The sequence below is a fragment of the Festucalex cinctus genome, chromosome 9 (assembly GCF_051991245.1).
Source record: "Festucalex cinctus isolate MCC-2025b chromosome 9, RoL_Fcin_1.0, whole genome shotgun sequence".
NCBI lineage: Eukaryota > Metazoa > Chordata > Actinopteri > Syngnathiformes > Syngnathidae > Festucalex > Festucalex cinctus.
The window spans coordinates 2,561,300-2,573,963 of NC_135419.1; the positions used below are offsets into that span (position 1 = coordinate 2,561,300).

The window sequence follows — 12,664 nt, forward strand, 5'->3', positions numbered from 1 at the left end:
GGTGATGATGATGATGATGATGATGATGATGATGATGATGAGAACAGCAGGAGGAGGAAGATGGTGATTATGATGATGGTGATGAGGAGGAGGAGGAAGATGGTGAGGATGAGGATGATGATGATGATGATGATGAGGAGGAGGAGGAGGAGGAAGATGGTGATGATGATGATGATGATGATGATGATGAAGAGGAGGAGGAGGAGGAAGAGGAGGTGATGATGATGATGATGATGATGATGATGAGGAGGAGGAGGAGGAACAGCAGGAGGAGGAGGAAGATGGTGATGATGATGATGATGATGAGGTGGAGGAGGAGGAAGATGATGATGATGATGATGAAGAGGAGGAGGAGGAGGAGGAAGAGGAGGTGATGATGATGATGATGATGATGATGAGGAGGAGGAGGAACAGCAGGAGGTGGAGGAAGATGGTGATGATGATGATGATGATGATGATGAAGAGGAGGAGGAGGAAGAGGAGGTGATGATGATGATGATGATGAGGACGAGGAGCAGCAGGAGGAGGAGGAAGATGGTGATGATGATGATGATGATGATGATGACGAAGAGGAGGAGGAGGAGGAGGAGGATGATGATGATGATGATGGTGATGATGATCATGCAGATGATGAGGGTTGTTGTGAGTCAAATTATCGCTGCCTAAAACAGAACAGAATTACAGTGCATGCGTTTTTGAACGTAACCACTTGTCAGGTCGAGAGGAAGAGGTTATCTTGGTGCTGTGTTTTATATTTGCCAATAATTTCAAAGCCAATCGCCAAAGGAGCCATTTCAATACAAAATAAATTTGAAATATAATCAATGCAAACGGCTAAAAAGCAATTATACAAGCGGAATGTTGTTGTAATAAGCTGTGCAAAATGGCTTTAAACAGAAAATAATGTATTCCAAATCTGTGGGAAATTCTGAATTGCATCTGAGTCACTGGACCAAAGCACACAAAACTAATTATTCTATGATGAATAGACATATAAATTCAGTTGTAAAATCTCTCTCTCTCTCTCTCTCTCTGTTTCTCTGCATGTTTACGAAATTATTTTGATCTGATCTTTTTAACGGTGCTTTCACAACTAAAGTTCACCGTTTTCCCAGGTTCCAGTATTTTTAATCCACTTTGTTTCCCCTCTTGTTCAGTTCCTTTTCACACTGTAAAATTGTTACCCATCAATTTATCCATCCATTTTCTTCCACTTAGAAAGAAGAAGAAACTCATACTTTCTTCTCCTGAGCCATTTCGTCCAATTTCCTCCGGGTGCTCCCAAAGCAGCAGTGATACGTCGTCTCCCCAGTATGTCCTGGGTCTTCCACGGAGTCCAAAGATCTCACCAAGTGGGGCGTCCTGGAGATGTCTGAGTCACCTCATTTGGTTCCTCTTGATGCGGAGGAGGAGCAGCTCTACTCCAAGCCCCTTCTGGTTGACGTTTTTACGCTATGTCTAAGGGAGACCTCAGATCCCGGAGGAATCCAATACCATTAAAGGTTATGAGTAGGATCGGTGACAAAGGGCAGCCTTTGGCAGAGCCCAACACTCACTGGAACAGAATTCGATTTACTGCTAGCAATGCGGATCAAATTCTTACACCGGTTTTACGGAGACCGAATGACTCTTGTCAGGTCTGGAGACACCGACCCCCACAGGACTCCCCGAGGACTGGTTGAAAGCCTTCTGCAAGTCTACATATATATGTAGGCGAGTACATTTTGCTGGTCCACTGTTCCATAGCCTGAAAGTGAGGTTTGACTACCTGAATGGAACTCCCGAACCCCAAATCCACCTTACCATGGAAGTGGAACAGTTCTGTAGTTCTGTAGTTGCAACACACCACCCTGTTCTACGAATCCAGAGCCGTCCCCTTGATGTCCATGCGGTGTTGTAGACATACGTATGTAAGCCAAAACGGCCGCAGATCATCGTAATACGTTTCGGTCTGCCAGGTCTGACTCACATCCTCACCACCATCAACAGCCCCTCTTTCTTCACCCAACTGTCCGAGACATGTGGCTGATAATATCACCGCAAACATAATCAACAAACTGCAGCCGAGGGTGTCAGTTGCCAAGTGTGGACACCATTATGCTTGAACACGGTGTTAGTTATTGATTATCTGTGATGTGCACTGTCCAAAAAAACAAAAACAAAACACCGGTCGGCTTCAGATCAGTGGGCCTCCTAGTCAGGCCCTACCAAGTCTCAACTCCTGTCTTAGCATCACTGCACTGGTTGCCTATTCGGGACAGAGCTGATTTTAAGCTCATTCTCCCAACCTTTAAAGGCATTAAAATGGTCCGTCCCCATCATATGTCGGAACTACTCACTCCATACTCACTCCGCCACGCACCCTTCGCTCTTTCAAATTCACACCTTTTTGTCATCCCTGTAGTCAATAAAAAGTCAGTTCATTGTAGGGCTTTCTCCTACCGTGCCCTTTAGTATGGACTCGTCTCCCGCTACCACTGCAACTATTAAATCCTGTCTTAAAACATACCTTTTTACTTCGTACTTTGGCACGTTTTAGTTTGTGACTGTTTTAACATTGTCCTTTTGTGTTTACTATTATTTTTAAGGTTTTCCTTTTTTTGTACCTGACTTTGTTGTGAAGTCTTTTAATTGTGTCATTTTTATTGTAAAGTGTATTGGGACTATGTTCCATGATGGTTGTGTACTTTAATTTGATTGGTTGGTTGGTTGGTTTGTTGGTTGATTGGTTGGTTGGTTGGTTGGTTGGTTGGTTGGTTGGTTGGTTGGTTGGTTGATTGGATGTTTGGTTGGCTGGTTGGTTGGTTGGTTTGTTGGTTGATTGGTTGGTTGGTTGATTGGCCGATCATTGCCATTGCCGCCCAAGAATATGAGCATCCCCAGCAGCTCTCGATCACTCTCGCCAAGGTTTCCAAAATACAGTGAGTACTCTGCACAGTGCACAGGCACCGACAACAGTCAGATGGTGGCTAACTTCTTATTCAGTGGTATGTGCCCTGTACAGGAGGGAGATAAGTATGCCCACACCAACTCGGCAACTCTCACTTGGGACAACTCTAGGGTGGAAAACAGTTCAGCCTCTTTAAGATGAATAGTTCTTGAGCTCAAGTCCAACATCATTTCTAAGTTGAATGTCTCAGTCTCACACAACATCTGAGGATCCTTTACTGCCAGAGAGGTGACGTTCCACATCCCTAGAGATAGCTTCTGAAGCTGGGTCCCTGATTCCTGCCATCCAGCTTTCCAGAGGTGTTAAATCCATGGCCTGTTTGGACTGGAACTTTGGCTCCCTAAGGCAGACTATCAAGCCCGACTCCCAGGTTTGACCTCCAGGCAAGGGAAAACTTGATTCAATATTGTTTGTCATCACAGGGAGTTATGAGGCGTGCTTTGCCTGGTCCCTCACCTAGACCACGTTTTCCTTGGGTGACGGTTCAAGGAGGAAGCACGAACTATTTCAAGCGTACCAAATGGAACACAGCAACCACGTGAGATCACTGTCAAGAATATAATCAGTGTGTATCCCCATGAGTGAAACGGCACTAAAATGCATCATAGATCCCAGCCTTGACCTCAACCGATGGTTTCCATGTGCAGATATCCTAACCCTCTGCCCGGCCGGTTCATTCTCTTCATTTGGTGTCGCTCAAAGTCATATAAAGGGGCGATTGTGGGGGTTCACATTAATCACATGCAGACACGCGCACGCGCGCTCACGTAGCAAAGCTATGCAGATTAATCCCCTGGCTGAACCATGCTATCCCATTAATGTCCCGGACCTGGTAATTAGTGCATTAGTGAGGAGTGTGAGTGATGACTAGGAGACAACATAACCTTTTAATTGGTGTCATGCTCCACTCCTGCTTGGCAATGATTGATCTCCGTGTTGCCATTACCAAGGAAACTACATTTAGATGGATGTGACATGAGAAAAGATGATATGTTGATATGCCTGCCAGTACATTAAAGATTTTCAAATCCAAGATTACACTGGTTATGGACTTCCTGTCTTTGTTAAGGGTGAGAGGTTCAGACAGGCTACCACATGATTAGCTTTTCTCATTACATTAATGATTCAGTCATTTGACTCAATTAATTAACAACTTTTGACGGGAAGAGTGAAAAAATCGGAGAACATGCAAACTCGAACCTCACAACCGCGAGGCGCACGCGCATGTCGTGATAACCGCTTGCACTTGGCCGCCACGTCTTGCTGGAAATTCTCCAAATTTAAATAATGGAGATAAAACAGTTCTCATGACTAACCTCATATGAGTCTTTTGTGTGAAGTTACAATATGCAACTTAATTAATTTGGAGGAAAAATAACCCAGCTAATAACGAAGCAGTACTATTACGTCTCTGATTAAGGTGTCCAATTAGAGGGTAAATAGGGCAATTATTCGAATGCAGATATTGCTGTTTTTAAAGGATTGCAGCAGTTTTCAGCAGGTGACACAGTGTTCACCTCTTTCTTTACTAGCCCACGTTTCCGCTCGCGGACCCCCCACAGCGCCGCAGAGGCTGTGAATTGCTTTGTTAATTTGTTCATTTCCCAGTGCACCTCCGTCCTGCAGACTTAACTTGTTATTAAGCGCAGCACGACCATCAGATATGAGGAAGCGGGCGTTATGACGGGCTATTTAAGGAGAGCTAGAGGACAGGTTCAGATTGCATCTATAATCTTGAAGGATAGATGTGATGACACCACCACCGCTCACTCGTTTTATTGTTTAAGCCTCATTTGAGTTCTGCTTCTGTTAAAACCTTGGATGCCCTTTTTGTGTCACAAAAAAGCTCATTAGGATATGCTGCACATCAATTAATTTCACACATCTCATTTCACAATTGAAGAATTTGCGGAATCAAATATGACCAGAGGTGGTGATGTGATGTTATAAAGAGAGAGATTATAAATAATCTCTAATCACTTTTCAATCATTCATGTGTCTTTTGTTTTGGGTACATTATCGATTACATTTAAAAGAAAACTGGCCCACTTTTAAATTAATTACATAAAAACAATTATTTCACAAAATCTAATTTGACTGTTTAACTCATTTACTCCCAATAACGTGTAAATACGTTTTTTTTAATGTTTTAAGTGTCCCAAAGACGTATTTATACGTTTTTTTTTTTTTTTTTTTTTTTTTTTTTTTTTTTTTTTTTTTTTTTTAATGCAAGAGCATACAGAAAGCTTTGATGCAGCCTCTCAGCTGCAAAGAACGTTTGCAGAAGTGGTAGCTATTACACAAACGGCCAGCAGGTGGCAGCAGAGCAAAGGAGATCAACCAGGGCCATCTAGAAAAAAAAAAGCTCAATTACTTACAATTTGAAATAGATTTGTGAAAACTGATGAAACTTAGCTCTCTTCTAATGATAATTGCTGCAAAACGGAAACAGATAGAAACATACTTTTTTTTTTCCTGATGAAAGAAGAGACTTTAATCTTTCTTTTGATAGGTTCCATGCTTTTATAGCAATTGAACACAATATTCTATTGACCTTGCAAAATCAGTCAAAATTCAGTAAAACAGCCGAGAGCGAACAGGATTGCGAAATGTGAAAATGGCGGCGAGTGAATGAGTTAATGGCAATGTCAAATGTGTGTGGAGACTTCAAACGTAAACATTAATCCCCAGAGGTCAGACTTGCTTCTGTCTCTAATTTTATAAGGTCAGTCGTCACGTCCCCTTTTACAGAAAAACAGCCCTAATACATGTCCCCCCATTGAGTGTGTGGGAGGTTGAAGTAGACCAATTGTCACCTGTAACTGTCTGTCAAACATGAATACATAAATGCGTGTGCATGCATAAATTACATCAAACTCTAGGGATATATTGGGGTTGTTTTGTGGAGGTCCCGATGAGTAAGATTGAAGATATGAATACACCACTCGCAACAGGATGGCTCAAAACCTCAAAGCAATTAATCTGCTGAGCACATTCATTAGATTGTGGCAATATTATAACTGTATAGTAATACCAACAGCAGCGCAAAGTGTCACTGTGGGGTTGTTATTATTTATGTTCTTTACCTGTCGCTTTCAATCTACATTGTTCCCCGGCAATATTACATTTGAAATGACAACATGCAATCAAAACTTTTTTAACGTTATTACATAAAAGGCATTTCAAATGTTTCCCACCAAATCCTGACTCGCTATACTGTAATCTCCACCGGTGCAGTATAAACTAAAAGAGTCGTTTAACATCCTATGAATACGATAAATTTTAAGTCAGATTAACTACTGCCGATTAACTATATTTGGATGACAAACGTTCACCGATGTCAGGATGTCGACGTTCCATTCGCTTCTGTTGTTGTTACGTAACAGCTCGATGCCCGCCTTCTGTTCTGTGTGATTTCGTGCTGGAGGGTCACATTATAGCGTATTTTGATATTTATCGGTTGCCATGTCCATTTATATCAATCATTTGTGAATGACATTAGAGGCAAGGAACTCCGGATTATTTTGGAGCAGGATCCCGACATGTGCTAGCTAGCAGTCAGCTAAAAACCTACTAGTTGATGTCTACTAATCACTTATTTTCATAAACTTTGATTATATACATACACCTGATTTTGTGAAAACACACAGCAAACTCTCTCTTTTCATCTCTTGCATGTAAATCTGGAATATATTATTGTACCACTTTTATCTATGTTTTGGACACAATGCCTTTATTGTTTTTTTTCTGTGGAAAAATGCAAAAGTATTCTGGGGATTTTTCTCAATTGTTTATTTGCAAGCTGCTTTTTCCTTCATCCTCATTTATCTGCTGACTTAGTTACTCCCTCCAGAAATTCCATTGAGGAAAACTGTTGAGGGGTGAAACATGAAATATCAAGAGAAATTAGTTATTTGGTGGGTATCATAATTGTATCACCTCTGTCCAACAAGAAGTTACAGTATAGCAAACACAAAATCAGATGAATAAAATATTTTGTATACTCTAACACTTTGTTACTGGATATAGAGATACAGGATATTGTGAGTGGTTGGCACCACAGATATGCATATTTTAACTTAATTATTCAACAAAATAAATAATTTAACTCATGTTTATTTTGTGAACTACTGCTCAACTTAGAACACCACAATCATACACCTTGCAATTTGCTCTGTTAGGGACGGGTTTCCATGGTTATATATCCTTGGTCCATGAGAGACCAAGGATATATAACCATGGAAATCTTGACTCTCTCTCTGGAAACTCTGCCTTGACTTGGTCGGCTGAGATTAATCTTTCAGGCTGGGGAGTGATCTAAACTTGACCTAAGAAGACCCACTGGCAATTTATTATATCGAATGGAATTGTAAAAATCTGCATAAAGTTGATGGACATTGAAAAATATTTGGAAAACCCCCCCCCAAATGCTTAATGATAAAAAAAATTCAAAAAAAACTTTAATAAACATTCAATATGTGTTGTACGTGAAAATGTTGGGCCTATAATATGCATGGCTGCTCATGATGTATTTCCGGTGCAGGATATGAAGTCATACGAGCTTCCGGTGTCCGTTTATTCGAAGCTACCTGGACACCATATAGAGGAAAAATAAACTAATTTTTCAAGTTGTGTTAACGTGTATGTGGAAGCACTCGGCGAACGGTGGGCATCGTCATCAATGTGAATTGACGATTAATTAAAGTGCCCAGCTCTGCAGAAACGATGCGTGCAGAGTCCATCCCCAAAAACAAAACAAAAATATTGAAAACAAATCTAAAGAAAAATATGTGGCTTGTGTTCCTTTTAAACAACAGGTATAACATGTAATGTTAATACTGTATTTAAAAAAAAGTTTCAATTCCAATACATATTGTGCACAGTAAACTACGTACAATTAATTGACTGTAGACGAATGCTGGATGAATGCATGTGCTACAGCTTTGAGAAAACTGGCAGAAGGAACTTGTGAGGTGGCGAGGCCAATTGTGTCGGTGCGCATTGGCTTCTGAATCTTTGAGATCACGTGTATTTGTTTTCTTGTGTGTGTGCTTGTGTGTTCCTCACCCGCAGCTTTTTTTTTTTTTTTTTTTTTCAGCCAGCTGCTTCATGCCTCATTGGGGCTCGTATTGATTGGTCCAGTTTCTCTTTGTTTTCACTCTTCTATTTTGGTCGACTGATGCAGCTCTAAGAACCCACTGGCCTTTGCTAAAACTGCTCTAACTGCTACAGGAGCCGCCGATAAAATTGCTTTTAAAAGGCTAGAAAAAGAAGACTTTGAATGGAAAGAGAAGTCTTTATAAAAAAAAAATAAAAAAAAAATGGCCTGCATATGTGCACGCGCACTCACGTGGGTTTACATATTGTTTTTCATTCATGTTTGTCTGTGGCATTTCCTAAGTCCTGAGCTGCATCATATGAATCGTCAGAATCAAACTCTTGAATCTTACCAAGACAATATGACTTCTGACTTGGTTGAAATCAAATCAAACTTTATTTATTGTAGCATCTTTCATACATTCAAATGCAACTCAAAAGTGCTGAACAATTAAAACATCCATAATACAATAAAAATATATCTCCATGATCGTACCCATAGACACACACGCAAACCACAACATGGCGGGGCACAGAAGAACCCTGTGAGGAAAGGCACCTAGGAGGATTTCATCCACCTGGTTGGATGCATTTGCATTACAGTTTGACAGCAAGTAAGGTCCATTATCCAAAATGAGTTGGATAAACTTTTTTATCAGAATGCTGACCTCAAATACAGAGAAGACCTTTGGCATGAACTAAAATAAAAATTAGAGCTGTCAAACGATTACATTTTTTAATCAGATTAATCGCATCTTAAAATTTTGATTAATCGCGATTAATCGCTTATTTAAAAAGGCTTTTTTTTATCAACAATTTTTTGTCAAATTTAAAATGCACCACTTATGTGTTAATTTTTTCGGCATTTAATGTTAAGAGGACGTCTCATCCAGTCATTCTCACAAACATGCAGACTTAAACAAGTCGGGTCGGTTGGGGCTAGTAAGAAAAAACATTTTTCCATCTCATGTCTGTCAGAATGAATCGACCCCTAAAACACATAACAACATGCACACACCCCAGGCGCTCAGTCAGTCAGTCTCAGACAGAAATGTGTTTTATTGGCTCAGGAATTCCCATCCCTCACTCGCCTTCACTCTCCTTCACACTTGCTTTGCCCATTTGTCTCTCGACTCCGTTACTCCGCTCACTCCCGCTTGTGCGTGACTTTTATCTCTGCCTGCATTCCCTCCGCCGCCACCGCCGTCGTCGCCACCAATCCCTCTGAAGTCGTGACTTTGCTGGAGGCTGACGCGGCCACGCGATTGAACTTGGACGAGCAATCGCGTTTACGCTACATGCTAACCGACGCGCTAAATGGAAGGATTGATGCCTGAATGCGGGTATTGATTATCTCTTTTCACCTGATCGTTCTAAGACTAAAAAGTTAAAAAAAACATAAAATGTAGTTTTAGTTAGTTTTCGCTTTTTAAAAAGCATTTTCGTTTTTATTTTATTTCGGTAACAATATAGTTTTTTGAATTTTACTTTATTTTTTCAAGTTTTATTGAACTAAAATAACCTTTAATGGCACCTGTTTTTGGATTACCCTCCCTTCTTACTTTGACCATTTCTAAACATTTTTGTTTTGTTTATTTTATTTGAACCGAGTCAAATGCCGTTTTTAGCATATGTCACGGGCCACTAAAAAATGGACGGCGGGCCGCAAATGGCCCCCGGGCCGTAGTTTGGACACCACTGGTCCAGGTTAATATTCAAACTGCATTCAGTGACTTAGCTACATTAATATCATTTTTTTGAATTTTAGATTGAGTTTTTTTAAGTTTTCGTTAACTAAAATAACCTTTAATGGCACCTGTTTTTCGATACACTCCCTTCTTACGTTGACGAACTCCAAACATTTTTGTTTTTATTTTATTTGAACCGAGTCAAATGCCATTTTTAGCATATGTCACGGGCCACTAAAAAATGGACGGCGGGCCGCAAATGGCCCCCGGGCCGTAGTTTGGACACCACTGTATTCGAAGCACCCCTCTCTCTCTCTCTCTCTCTATAAGTTGTAGTCTCACCTCAGCCATATCCTTCAAGTCAATCTCAGGGGGTAAGTGACAGCACAGAAAGCCCTCAGTGCACTGCCGTCCTATTACCTGCAGCAGTCATCTCACTGTCATGCTGATCAATGATTCATGCGCACGAGGACCTTGGCCTGTTAGCTTGCTGCGCCGCAGCTCTCAGCTCGATGGCTCCACTGTGCTGCTGCTGCCTCTTCAGGAAATAATGACTGGACTTTCTCTGAGTATTTCTCCGACCGTTAGACATCTAAGATGGAAACAGAAGGAAGGAAGGAAGGATGGATAGACAGCCAGGGAGAAAAAAAAAAAAGTACAATATTCATTGCAGAGCACACGCTGCTCACATAACTGACTGTATGTTGTTGAAAGAGTGTTTTTTTTTTTCTAAAATCCACATACATTGTATATATATATATATATATATATATATATATATATATATATATATATATATATATACATATATATATATATATATATATATATATATATATATATATATATTTTAGGGGTGTCAGGCGATTAAAATTTTTAATCGTAATTAATCGCATGACTTCAATAGTTAACTCACGATTAATCGCAACTTTTATTTCTGTTCTAAATGAACAATAAACATTTCTTTAAGTCATCATACTCATTAAAAAAACAACAACAACAAAACCTAATAGAAATATGGCTGCATCTTTTAGCCATTGATACAGCAATTTCATTCATTCATGAAAATGGGTTAAAATTAAAAAGTTGTACTGGAAGAAAAAAAAAAAAAAAAAAAAAAAGAGTGTGATATTGATTTGTGTTGGTCATTTTTCTGCCACCAGATGGCATAATTGCATTTTTAAAGATAACAGTGACAGTTCAGTGAATTTTTCTTTTCATAATAAGAGCAACCTAATCTTTAACATGAAGTAATTTCTGAAATTCTGCACATTTTTTACAACTTGACCCCAGTCTCCACAAATATGTGCATTATTGATAAATGCATTACTGCTAAATTGACCTTTATTATTAAATAAAACGTATAAAAAAAATTATTTGAACTAATCATATTTGCATGAATCAGATGATGAAGCGAAAAGTATAGCTTTTCTATGATACGTACATTTGTTTGTGACATTTTTGTTGTTGTTGATATTGTTTATATTGAAGATCAGACAAGTCATTCATATTGCTGTGAGGGAATTGTAGAGCGCACAGTGTGCACATATCCTCCACGCAAACATCCTCTCCTCATCATGCCTCCTCATCACAGCTCTGTGACTCTCAGTGCTAAGTGTTGCAAGCTTAAGGTCGATGACTATAAAACAAAGGGTGAGCAAGACAAAACGAAAAAAAAGAAAAAAGGAGAGACTGATGAGCAGGAAGGGCAAGTATCCCGAGAGGGTCTTTTTAGGGATCTTGTGTTGAAGAGACGAGGCCAGGAGAGTTGTTAAGGATTGTCGCCGCAGAGTCATCGCTGGAGGACTTACAAAGATGTCGGTGCACTGAGGAACAAGAAAAAAACATTTCAGATTAGCAAAAATAGAGAGAAAAGGAAGTTACAGGAGCTTAATGGTGAAAATGCTGACTGGTGAAGGCCGTGTCATCTCTCGGAGAAAACACTCATTCATGAAACTGAAAGGTTGTTCCACTCCACTGCAAAATAATACCAAGCCATTTGTTGCAAACAATGCTTCATATCCGAGCGCCATTCTAATTTTACATAACATTCATATTTGCTTGGGCTTTTTTTTTTTCTATGGAGCATTGTGCACCCGCGGTCTGAAAACCTTTTCTTAGAGTGGGGAATGAATTGTTGCATATTGCCATGGAAGTCAAATGTTAGATGCACGTTTGAAAACAGTCAGCTCACATAAAGGTTGGCATGGTCGCTACAGAAAGCAGTCACTTTATAATGTACCATTTTGAGCATGACTATTGATTTATATTGTGAGATGATAAGTTTGTTAGTTTAAACAAGATGGATTATTTACAGTAAACAGAAATCAGTACACTGAAACACTGTACTGTACACGTTTTTTTGTGTTTAACTCATTTTCTCCCAATAACGTGTAAATACGTTTTTTTTAATGTTGTAAGTGTCCCAAAGACGTATTTATACGTTTTTTGTTTTGTTTTGTTTTTTTAATGCTAGAGCATACAGAAGGCTTTGATGCAGCCTCTCAACTGCAAAGAACGGTTGCAGAAATGGTAGTTATTACACAAAGGAGATCAACCAGGGCCATTTAGAAAAAAAAGCTCAATTACTTACAATTTTAAGTAGATTTGTGAAAACTGATGAAACTTAGCTCTCTTCTAATGCTAATTGCTGCAAAACGGAAACAGATAAAAACATACTTTTTTTTCCTGATGAAAGAAGAGACTTTCATCTTTCTTTTGATAGGTTCCATGCTCATATAGCAATTGAACACAATATTCAGTGGGCCTTGCAAAATCAGTCAAAATCCAGTAAAACAGCCGGGAGCGAACGGGATTGCGAAATATGAAAATGGCGGCGAGTTTAAAGGTTTTAAAAATTAAGTGCCATAAATGCTATTAAAAATAAAGCCTATGGAGTATTTCACGAGCGTATTTCAGCTCTAGACGT

The 12,664-nt window shown here is 39.6% G+C and overlaps 1 protein-coding gene across 2 annotated transcripts in view; it reads left to right on the forward strand.

Annotated features, from left to right (window-relative positions):
• tenm1 (teneurin transmembrane protein 1) overlaps nt 1-12,664 on the forward strand; it is a 232,428-nt gene that overhangs the window by 81,868 nt on the left and 137,896 nt on the right. The window lies entirely within an intron of this gene.